General features: G+C 47.1%; 1 long non-coding RNA gene across 1 annotated transcript; it reads left to right on the top strand.

Annotated features, from left to right (window-relative positions):
- Positions 1 to 5,740: 5,740 nt before the first annotated feature.
- On the top strand, positions 5,741 to 11,881 carry LOC102149681 (uncharacterized). The gene is made up of 4 exons (XR_288350.4): positions 5,741 to 6,037; positions 6,981 to 7,284; positions 10,207 to 10,425; positions 10,642 to 11,881. It is a non-coding gene; the product is annotated as an uncharacterized lncRNA (long non-coding RNA).
- The last annotated feature ends 355 nt before the right edge of the window (positions 11,882 to 12,236 follow it).

The following is a 12,236-nucleotide window of genomic DNA, read 5'->3' as shown; positions in this document are numbered from 1 at the left end:
CGAACTTAACCGCTGGGCCACGGGGCCAGCCCCCCTCCTGATTTTCTTCCAGGTTGTCCACGTAGCTCAGAGTACCAGGATCCGGAGGAGGCGAGGCAACCAGGACAGTAGCTCTGTCCAGGAGTAAATACCGGACCTTTGACTGGCAATTCCTTTACACTCTTATCCAGGAAGTTGAGCATGGCTGACTGGTTACAGGAAGGTGAGAAATGACCATCTTCCTAACAGCCCGGAGCCCAAGGGTGGCGTGGGCATTCATATCCACAATTGGCACATGAGGAAATCCAGGCTCAGAGAGTGAGTGTGACTTGCCCAAAGATACAGAGTCAGGACTTAACCCAGGTTGCCAAGACTAGTGCCTCACCCACTTCTCCAGGCGGGCTGCCTTCTCTGCTGTACCTCCTTCCTGTATCCCTCTTGGGTTTGATTTCTTAGCAAAGGAGGTAGAGGCAGGAAGGGAATACGAGTGATCCTGAAAAGAAATGATATAGATAAAAACCATGTGAAGCTATGTAGATGCAAGGAAGTATTACTATTAAGTGTGGGAATGGTTTATAACGTTATCCTTCCCCGTGATGACTAATCACTTTAATTTCCCATCTTCCAGGAGAATCGAGCATTAAGACAGGGCGAGGGTGACCTAGGCTAGACCCAGGAATGCTTAGATCGGAACATCGTAAGAAAGGTTGCAGACTTTCTGGCACTGGAGAACGAGACCATCTCTCTGGCGACTTCTACGAAAAGCAAAATAGACCACGAAAGCAGGCTGTGGTAGAAACGGATCGTTCAGTGAGGAGCTAGCAAAATTGGTTTTCCAAGAAGGCAACTCTGATTGTCTAAAGTGATCTGGCTGGGGGCACCCCCACCCACCGAGAAGGAGTATGGGTGGGAGAAAAATCTGAAAGCTCAGGAAGAATGAGTCACCTCTCGAGTGAACGATTAGCCTAATTTGGCAGAAAGAAAATAGTGTGAACCCAGAGGGGAAAGCTCTGAGTCAGAGAAACCTGTGTTTCTTACTTTCCCCCAGACTCCTCGGCCGGCAGAAAGGGAAACAATGTGATCCCCTTTCAGGACTTTTTAATGAGAAACTAGACGGTGATCGTCCAGCTGCTGAGGGCCATCTGGAGGAAGGAAGTGGGGCATGTCTACTGGACTCAGACAGATGTGTTTGTGAGTGGTCATCTAACTGTGACCCCAGTGTCCTACTGTGTGGCACTCAGAGAGGAGAATCCAGGGGATTGGATGGGCTGGAAACCATGGAACCACGAAATATTAGAGCTGAAGGCATTAGAGAGCGTCCAGTCCAGTTTCCTATTTTATAAATGAGTGACTAAGGTCCTAGAGTGATTAAGTGACTTGCCCAGGGTCACATAGATAGTAGCAGAGCTGGAACTGGACCCAGGAGTTCCAAGTCTTGAAAATATTTCCCGTAAAATGTGGTTATGTAGTTCATTACAGGACGTGTCTATGGAAGATCATGAAGACTAAGTGTTTACTTCCGGTGGGCTGGATTTTAAAGAGGGTGTTGACATCATTTATTTGGTCTGCAGCAACACTAATCAGTAACTGAATCTTAAATTGTTCATGTTCAGAATTGGTAAACAGATTTAAAACCCTGTCCATATTTTCCCCATTACACCCCACACATTTAAGTGACACATTATGCCATTTCTTTTCAGCCCAAAGTTCATAGTGATTTTCAGAGGAAAGGAATTAAACCACGTAACGGGAACAATCAGTCAGAGTGGAAGTCAGATGGACCCGGTCCCCTGAGAGTTCCAGCCATGGTCGTTTGTGTCGGCAGCTGTTGTTTTCCATCCACTTCCTGTCCTTCTGCTCACAGTGTGCTGAGTGAAGCCAGAGGGCAGCGTGCCACCGCACATGCTGGTTCTCCTACAGACCCCGAAGATCGACCCTCAGCTGGCCCCTCTCCACCATCTGGGAGTATTGGGGTCACTCCATTCAAGTTCTTTCTGCCTTCCAGTGTCCTCAAGCTCCCATCTCCATTGGTCGCCTCGGTCTATAGAATGATCTTCTCCCAACTTCACTGAAAAATAATCAAGGGCATTCAACATGACCTAATCAAACTTCCCTTTTCTTCCTTCTAAAGTGTCTTTTTATTGTCTATCCTTTTGCAGAGGAAGAAAGGTTCCTTTCCTTTTCAAAGTCTAGGCTCTATTTGTGCTTGTGAACCCTTCCTGGGACGTTGCTCCATCGGTTATCAATGTTCCCTTCTTCAGTCCCATTTTCTCTTCTCCTCCTTCTGACTCCTCCCATGCCTAGAAAAATGCCCAGATTTCCCTTAAACTTAGAAAAGAAGCTTTGGGCCAATTCCCCTCCAGCTGACCCCCTCCTCTCCCCTTCCTTTTACTTGGTCCACTCTCACTACCTCCTTAACGTCTGTAATCTCCATTGTATTCCAATAGTCTGTTGAAATCATTTTTCTAGAAAATTAAAATAATCAAAATTTAATCATGAGATGCAACAGTCTGTTCTTAGTCTCCAGTTTCCCTTGACCTTGCTGGAGGGTTTTGTTCACTCAGGAAATATTTACCAAGCATCTATTTTGGCAAGGTGCCCAGCTGAGCCCCATGGGAAATAGAGACGAGTGATGCCCAGCCAGGAGCTTACAAACCAGTAGAAGAAATAAATACAGAAAAGCATCAAGTGAGGGCGTTTCCTCACAGTCCCAGCAATTGGTTATATAATTGAATAATGCTTCTCTCATGTGTGCGTGTGTCCCATCACCCCAGTTAGAGCACATGTTCTCTGAGGGAAGGGACCTTTTCTTCTGTCCCCACTTGCACCCTGGAGAGGACCTTGGCTCTGGTAAGTGTCCATGGTGGTCAGCCTCTGAGGTCAGCCCAAAGAGCCTCACTTTCTGATCTTCACGCCCATGTGCAGTCTCTTCTCATTTTGAACAGGGCTGACCTATGCCAACAGTAGGATATTGAGGAAATTACGCTTTGTGACTTTTGAGGCTAAGTCATGAAAGACCTTACAACTTTGCCTTGCTCTCTCTTGGATCGCTTACTCTAGGAGAAGCCTGTCATGAACGCATGCAGCGGCCTTAGGACTAGGCCTCCTGTCAATAGCCAGGAGAGTGTCTTGGAAACGGATTGTCCCAGTCCAGCCACTTGATGACTGTAGCCCTGGCTGACATCTTGACTTCATGAGAGAACCTGAGCCAGAACCTCCCAACTAAGCCATCACCAAGTTCCTGACCCACAGAAACTGTATGTGATGATACATGTTTCTCATCCTAAGATGTTAGGTTTTTGAGTAATTTGCTGTACAACAATAGATAGCTAATTCAGATTTGGGTACCTGGAAGTGCGATAGTGATGCTGAAATAACAGCCTAAGACATGGGAGTGGGTTTGGAACCGGGGAGCAAGCAGATGATGGAAGGATGTAGAGGAAACTGTTAGAGAACCCTGAGGGGCCCTGAAGGTTCTGGTGGTGGAAGCTTGATAGCCGTTGAGGAGGCTGCAGGTGAGGCTTCAAGGGAACGAAGCAAAAAGCTATCAAAAACTGGAGGAAAGCTCATTCTTCTTACAAAGTGGCAAGAAGTTTAGCAACAGAGTGGAAGGTAGACAATGTTGCTGAGAACAGGCTGGTCTGTCTCAGGAGAATCCCAGTGAGAGTGGTGAAGGTGCCACCTCTTCTTCTTGCTGTGTGTATCATAAAATATAAGAGGAGAGGAATAAATTAAAGAAAAGACTGAGAAACGAGAAGAAGCCAGAAAGGGCTATATTTGAAGTTTCCAGTTTGCCCTTTCGAGCAAACTCTTCTGAGGGTGCTCTCAGAAGGACGTGCTCTAAAGATGACGCCGAGGACTTGACTGCAAAGTCCTTGGTTAGGATCTCAGAAAGACCCAAGTTCGCTCCTTGGAGAGCTATTCAGTCCAACAGTAGAGCTTCTAAGACATTGAAGGATGTTGCCCTTGGCCGTCTCCCAGAGCTCAAGGAGGGGAAGGCTTATCTGGAAGCCATTTTTGGATGTGGCTTTTATCCAATGGACTGAACACCAATGGGATTACAGAAAACCCACAGTGTTGTCAGATCCACAGACCATCTTGTCAGAAATATGACCAGCTTGTAGTAAAAGGGGCAGAGATGGGAGGAAAACAAAAGTGGCCTCTAGACTCCCAAACTTCTACAGGAGGAAGCGAGTGGAGAAACTATGCAGCTGGACTCACAGGTTCTCTTTCAGGACAAAAGAAAGATGACTCAGAGAGTGGAACTGAGAGCCTGGGGAGTGGACCTGGAGCCACTGAGAACCATTCTGGGAAGGAGTAGCACTGACTAGAGAGGCGTCCTGTGAACAGCCAGTGAGGAACTGAGGCCTCCTGCAGAGAGCCAGGTGAGCGCGTCACCCTGAAGTGGCACCTCAGCCTTCAGATGGCTGCAGCCCCACTGATCTCTTGGCTACAACCAGCATCACCACGCTGAATCGCTCCTGAATTCCTGACGCTGAAACACCGTGTGAGATAACAAGTGCTTATTTTTGTTTTAGGCCACCAAGTTTTGGGGTACCGTGTTACGTAGTAATAGATAACTAATATAGTGCTCAAAAAATATTTGTTGAGGAAAGGAAACATAGCCTATCTCAAAAAGGAATATAACCAAATCCCGAGTGTGCCCCATAATTTAGCACAAAAAATCTCCTGAAATGTGTATAACTAGGCCCTTGGCAGGGAGAAAAGTTGACCCAGCCGTGTTTCTTCCGTGTAGACACGTACAAAGAGGAAGTGAGCAGAGGTGTTACAGTTCACCTCCCCTGTCGACCACTGTTGTCCTCTTACTTGAGTCCTCAAGAAGCATCCAAAATGTAGGTGGAGGAACACGGCAGACACTGTGACCCGGGAGATCGTATTCCACAGGTGAGGTTCATCATCCTCTCATTCTCCCTTCCTCCCTCTCTTTTAAGTCTGAATTTATTTTTGTTGTCTTTGCTGCATTTTCCAGGATTATATGCGAGAAACAAAGTGTGGCAGGTGCAAGTTATAGAGCCAGGAACTCCCACCTTATTTTTATACCTTTCCTCAGAGCAGGAGGGGTTTAAATGCTGGATCTCAAGATAGTGAACAGAGATGCGTCATTCTTAGCCAGCAAGGAAGACAGAGTCCTGCTTTCTCAATAACTCCACTGGAATTGATGGAAAGTTATCTCAGACTGAGAGGTTGAACAGCCCAAAGAGAACAGCGCTCACACCGGCCTATACTCACAGGACCGGCCCTGAATTCTACAGAAAAGCTCATGTCATTGTCTGAATAATCCTGATGTAAACTCTTACCCTGGAGGATACAAACGGTGGTGTTGTTTTCGTTCTACTAAACCCAACAGCACTGCTAAAGAATTATCCTCTGAGACGAAAAATCCTAACATTGTATTTGACTTCGAACAACAAACCCCTGCTGAAAATGGCTTAAACAAATAGGAATTCTTCTCTCAAGTGGGAAGGCGCCCGAGAGTAGACACCAGCTCGTTTTGGCCTCCTGTTCTGCCACCCTTCAAACTTGGCTGCTGCCCCTCCACGCCGGCTTCCCCGCCACCTTCCAAGCACAAAGAAGGAGGAGGGCAAGGGAGCAAACGGCAGGATGACCATGCCAGTTGCTCTGTCCCTTTTCCAAAGCTTTCCCAGAACTGTACCCAGAGACCCCACTCACATCCCAGTGGCCAGACTGGATCACATGGCCATTCCTACCTGCGAAGGAGGCTAAAAAAGGTGACCTTTCTAGTCTTCTGGCCTCTTCAATAGAGGAAAGTAGAGAGAAGGGAGTTGTAAGTCTGCCCCTCCCCCACCCCGGGCGCTAAGAGATGGGGGGTAACTCTGCAAAGCTGTCCTTCTGCCTCAAAGATCATTCCGCAGACACTGCTCTCTCCGTTAGAGTGTGCGGGGAATATTGGAAGAAAGGAAGGATCCTTGCCCCTCCCCCATTCACAGCAGAGCAGAACAGCAGGTTTGTCTGTTCAAAAACACATGCCTTGGGAGTTGCTTCACTCGGGGTCAAACCTGTCTTCTCAGCAGCAAAGGTAATTATTTTTCTTAATTCCCGTTGCTTCTCATCTTGTGTGAGCTGTCAGGTCTTAATTTAGCTGATGACTTTCCACGATCTTTTCGGATTTATTTGGTACCTAATTTACTCAACATGGCTTTTGCTGTGAAAGTTAATCACAGATCCAAAAATTCTTAATAAGCTTAATATTTTAGAGTGAATACTACCCTGCGGAATGCTTTATGAAAATGACAAGGCACAGCTTTCTGTAGCTTTCAAAATCACTGTTACCCACCAGTGACTCAGGAAGGTCTTAACTTCTACTTCGCTGTAAGCTTCATGCAGCAGACGCACAAACGAGCACTTGTAAACGTAGCTGGTTCTCAGTAGAAAATTTCCGTTAAGCCAGCAGCTGAGTGCAGAGGAATCTCTATAGTCTTACAAATAAGGACCAAAGAACAGCTACCACTCAATAATTTAAGTGATCTTGTTTTTCCACCATTTCTTCAGCTGTTTCTTTTGAGATCTTTTGTTTTGTTTCGTGTTTCTCCCAGTTCTCATTTTTACATCCGTGTCAATCACTGAGGAAGATTAAAAAAAAAAACCCTGTTGAGTTACCTCTCCCCATATACCAACTAGGAGTGAGCTCAAAATACCAGGACCTGGCCTCATGTAATTTACCGCCCAAGACTGGAAATACAGGTGGGGGGGGGACACGGGCCATCATAAAGCAGACGAACCACTTACAAATGCGACGAGCTGCCCCCACATGCACGCACCTGCTGCCTTCACCACTAGACATCGAAATGGTGCCCTGCAGAAGGTAGGAACCCAAGGAGCACTGGCTGCTAAATCAATGATTTCACAGTGGTGGAGAGTGAAAGGAAGGGAGGGCGGAAGAGAATGGGGAGAGCGCCAGGCCCAGGGTGGGCAGACAACGCAAGCTTGTGGAAAGACTGGGATTTTTCTTTTTCTCCTAGATGAAGAATTAGGAAAAACCTGGGATTAAAAGGAGCAAGAGAGAACATTGTCTTTAGAGGGAGTGGGCAAGAACGACCCAAGCTTCTAGGCTCTAATCTGGGAGGCACAGAGGATCGGGAAGGATCTGAAAAACTGACACTGAACCTTCGCGAAGCAGAGAGAGAAGCTGGGGAGTTGGGAGGAGTCCACAGAAGTGAAAAGCTCCTGACCTCTGAGCCTCAGTCCCCACGTCCCTGAAATAAGAATAAGAACCATACTTGCTCTGCCCATTTCAAAGAGGTGGTGTGAGGATTAAAGGAAATGGTGAGTATGAATGTGTTTTCAAAGCTTGAAAACACTATGCTAATACAATAGAGCCTTTTAAAGCTAATTTTGGCACTGGGTCAAGTGAGCAGGTGCCACTTGATGACAGTCAGCTCAGGCACAGAGGAAAGTCACGGAGGGATTATGGCCCTCGGACGTAAATAGCCCAGGGGCGCTTTAAAGGTTCCTGGTAGGAGGCTCAGATACACTACGTCTTTTAGGGCCCCAAACTTCCTGAAATGTTTTCGCATAAAATGTGTTTATCACCAGCAAGACTTTACGAGGCATAGGGAACCTGAGACTCCAGAGTTAAGGAGCTCTCCAGGCACACACGACTGGTGACGGCAGAGCCAGGACGAGGGCTCAAGCCTCCTGGCCCCTCGGCTAAAGGTCAGGCCACTCCAGGAAACCCTCCAGCATGACTTCAACACTTTCTTGACAATTTCCTTTGTTTCAAGCCCACGCAAGTTAATGAGCAAGAACAAGGAGAGAGGATATCTCTTCCGGGGACTTCTGACGCCTTACCTAAGAGCAGTTTTCACAGGAGGGTAATAGGCACCTTATTTCATCTAAATTGGTTTCCTTTCTGCAAAGCCGAATCCATCTCCTTTTGAGGAATAAAAACTGAGTGCTCATGGCCTCCCTGTGGAATTCTGCATGGAGATTTGACAGGACAGGAGCATCCAATGGGCCAGGCTGCCAGGCCTCATGATGGAAGAGCTGGACCTGAATGAGATTGCAGAGCGGGCCCACCTGTTTGAGAGGACCTCTGCTTTCAGCTGGGTGTCTGTATCTTAAAGCCGGGCCATGCACTGATTTAGGTTGTTATGATAAAGAGTTTGTCTTAGTCACTTCGGGCTGCTGTAACAAACATACCATAGACTGAGTGGCTTAAACAGCAAACATTTATTTCTCACAGTTCTGGAGACTTGAGAAGTCCAAGATCAAGATGCCAGCAGATCTGGCGTCTGTTGAGGGCCTGCCTCCTAGCCTATAGATCAGTTATCTTCTCCTGTGTCCTTACGTGGCTGAGAGAGATGAGCTCTCTCCTGCCTCTTCTTACAAGGGCGCTAATCCCATTCATGTGGGCTCCACCCTAATGACCTAATTAGCCCACCTCCAGATACACTTACAGTGGGGAGTAGGCACCACACGCCTTTGGGAGGAACGAACACCTGCTCCACAGCACAGTATGGGTGCTATTTCTTCCCGACCTTGCCTGCTTGACCTGATGTTGACTCTGTCTGATTTATATACCTCTAAGAAGGGTAAGCAATGGCCCACTTTTGGTTTCAATTACTCAGACCATTGTCCTTCATACTGAAATGAGAGTAGGATACGTATGCAATAAAATAAGTACTTTTGTGAAGTAAGCACTCAAACTAACGTAGGCTTGTCGCTGAGAACGTAAACTCCTTCCTCTTCATGGTGTAAACGTCCGGCATTACTAAGGCAAATTCGTCTTATACACATTTTACCAGGGGATTACATAGGCATGATTTATATGCAGACACATATTTGTGTATTTTTATGTACCTTGGAAAACCAACGGGAAATGTACTTCCTATTGCTTTTTAGTCTATACCACACCAGCCAGCACTTAATTATCCAACAATTCTTTTCATGTGTTAGCTTTGAAAGCCCTTTGAAGTTGGATTTCTTCTATGTCCTCCACAAGACCTCACACAGTCTTAAGTATGCAGAAGGTGTTCAAGAAATATTTTTAATTGGTTGATTTCAATGGGGAAGATATTAATCCTTAGATATTAACAAATAGCTGGAAAGGGAAAGAGGGTCCAGTTGATGGAGAGCTGCAAACACCAAGTCAAAGCAGATGTTGACGTCTGCAATTTAAGATGACTCCGATGGCTGCATGGAGGGTGGAGCCAGAGGGGAAGAGGTGGAGAGGTGATGGCAGCAGGGAGATCTTTTGGAGGCTGTTGAATGGTCCAGGTGGGCAAGTGTCTAAATAATGGCAATGATAGGGGATATGGACAAGACGAGATGGATGTAAGAGATTTGTAATAAATCCCATCAGTGGGATCTCACTGGTGGGGAAAAAGGAACATGGAACAACTCCTAACTTTCAGGCTCAGATAGTTGTGTCATTATCCAAAATAGGAAATGCAGCATGAGGAAGAAGTTGGCAGTGTGAAGAGATAAAGAATTTCATGTTGGACATTTTGAGTTTTGGGGCCAGCAGGAAATCTAGATAAAAATATCCAGTTAGAAGTTATAAATGTGTGGGCCGATCTCCAAGAGAAGAGGGAAGTTTGGACTAGAGATTTAGATTTGGTAGCTAAAGGCATGGATGTCCCCGAGAGGGAGTGACTAGAGGAGGGTGTTAAGATTCAAGGCAGGCTCATGGAAGAACTTGAGAAGGAGTTCTAGAGGCATGGGAGGGAAAGTAGGGTGATGCCCTGAGGCCTCGGGGGGTGGGAACACAAGATGGTGGCTGCAGTCAATACAACCCAAGGCCCAAGGTCTCAAACAGATCAAAAACCTGGAGAAAGGGAATTCTAAAGGGCATTTGGTGATTAGGACTCAGAGAAAGCTAATGCCAGATAGATGGCAGTGTCCAGGACTCAGCCAGAGGAGAAGCTTGTCCAAGCTGAATCCTCAAACCTCATTCCTGCACCGGGACCATTCGCCAGAGGCACAAACTTCCTCTTTCTTCCTTTTCATTCACGCTTTCCTCCTCTCCCGTCATCTCACGATTCAGCCATAGCCTCACTCTGGCACGCAATCTCTCAGTCAGTTTCTAACAAAGGTTCTGTTGTTTGTTTTGAAATTGAGCCAAGGAGGCAGTATTTGTTGGACAAAAAATGAGGCTATTTCACCAAAAGACAAAATTATATTTCTGCAGACACAGAAGAAACTGTAACGTGCAGTTTTATTTTCCAGTCTTTTTTAAATATTTAGATTTGATGCCATTTGCTGATGATAATTGACATGTGTGTGCTTGTGAAGAAAGTGAAAAGGACACGTTCCTGAACCACAGCAATTTCGTGTAGCACAGTCAACGGATAGAGGGCAAGATGATGGCCACTCTGTGTTTGCACCGTCCAGATCGTAGATGAGGGTGGAAACTTTATTATCTATGCAACGAGGAATGGATGTTTAACTTGGAAAAGAGAGGAGGTAGGAGGAACAAATAATTCACAGAGTATTTTAATGTTGTTGCAGTTAAAAAAATAATACTGGTATTTAATGAACCCATATCAGGCACCGAGCTCTACATAAGCTTGACATGTATGATCTCATTTAATACAAGACCCTAAGAGATAAAATAATAACTAACACTTACACACCAAGTGCTTTACAATGACCCATGCTATTATGATACCTGTTTTGCAGATAAGGACACCAAGGCACAGAGAGGTTAAGGAAACACTACTAAGTCAAGCTAGTAAATGGCGGAACCTGAACTTGAATCCACGTGGTTGGAAATCAGAGTCCAGTGCTTACACACAATGCTGTGCAGCATTTTCATGGGCATTTACAGGTGAGGAAAATAAGGCACAGAACCATGAGCCATTGAACCATGGTCACACTGCTAACAGTGATGAAGCCAGAATTGGAAGCTGTTGGAAACCAATGAACAATTAGGAGGACAATTGTGGTTCAATGTACAAAGACTTGTCTCACTGGGAAAGCCACCTAACAAAGAGATGAGCAGCCCAGTGGGGTTCTGAGTCCCCTGTGCCCAGAAACATCCAGGAAAAGAGATGAAAATACTATCTTCTAATGCATCCAGCCTAGGATTCCCCGTTCTAGGGAGACTCCCCTGCTTGGGTAGGGATTTGATGGCCCTGCTGCTTCCTCCCCACCTCCTCTGGTCAAGGACCTCAAACTGAAAGCAGGTTATCTTGACATGCCCACTACTAGCTGCTGTCATTGACGTTTGAGTTTGTTTCTAAAGGTCCCAGATGGTTTTTGACAATTGAATAGCCTTTGGCTGAACCATCAAAGCTGGTTCACGCACATGTGGTCCTCACGCACTCATCTGCTCATCCGTCTGACGCTTATTGAGCATCTATGAAGAGCCAGGCACTGTCTAGGTGCTAAGGATGCAGGAGGAAGAGGGTGCAGGCCCTCCAACAGAGGCTGCTGATGCTCCGCTCGTGATCCACCCACCCTGGAGGTCGCTGCAGACGGGTCCCATCCGGGCCACGGCTTCCAGCCTCTCTGTGCCCCAGAGTGCTCTCTGACCACGGCGTGCATGGCTCATGAGAGGAAGGGAGTCAGTGGATAAATGCCCAGCTTCCGTGCTCTTCAGTGGGACAACGGGAGGTGTTCTCCTTACAGACAGTCCATGGCTCCCCAACAGAACCGAGCCCCAGTTCTTGAATCCACAGCAGGAACATCATTAATGCTCCCTCCTATTGTCTCTCCTCTCCTCCCTGTCTCGCTTCCTCACTCACTCACCGTGCTTCTTGGGATCATTTCCTTAAAGAACTACTATCACCCAAATCCTTGTCTCAGGATCTGCTTTTGGGGGAACCTGTCCTCAAGGGGCTTCCGACCTCCTAGTTGGGGCATATGTATTGTTACTGAGGCTGCAGGTTCACTCGAGTAAACCTCACTGAGAAAACCAGAGGCGGCTTCCTTAGGAAAGACACGCGCACCGTGTGGCTCTCCCCCCAAGTGCCTTCAGGTCAGGATTTAACGTGGAACAAAGACACGGGGGACGCCTGCAGGGCAAGGCCAGGCCAGCGTACGCACCGTCCATCACCTGCACAAGAGGAGAGAAAGGACGGGAGGAGAAGGGGGCCCTGTGGAGCAGCCAGTGAGGCCTGTCTTTAGCCACTGCGGGCCTCTGTCTGTGTGGGGGGGCGCAGCCTCGGACCCAGCGGGACGCTCTGCCCCGCACGCAGGACCACTCCTGCGGCAGCTTTGGCTGTCGGCTGCTGGTAGAGGAGAGGGAAACTGGAAAAATTGGGGACTTTGTC

The sequence above is a fragment of the Equus caballus genome, chromosome 14, assembly GCF_041296265.1.
Source record: "Equus caballus isolate H_3958 breed thoroughbred chromosome 14, TB-T2T, whole genome shotgun sequence".
In the NCBI taxonomy this organism is placed as follows: Eukaryota; Metazoa; Chordata; class Mammalia; order Perissodactyla; family Equidae; genus Equus; species Equus caballus.
The sequence above is the reverse complement of the archived record's forward strand: the minus strand, read 5'-3'. Positions and strand labels throughout refer to the sequence as shown.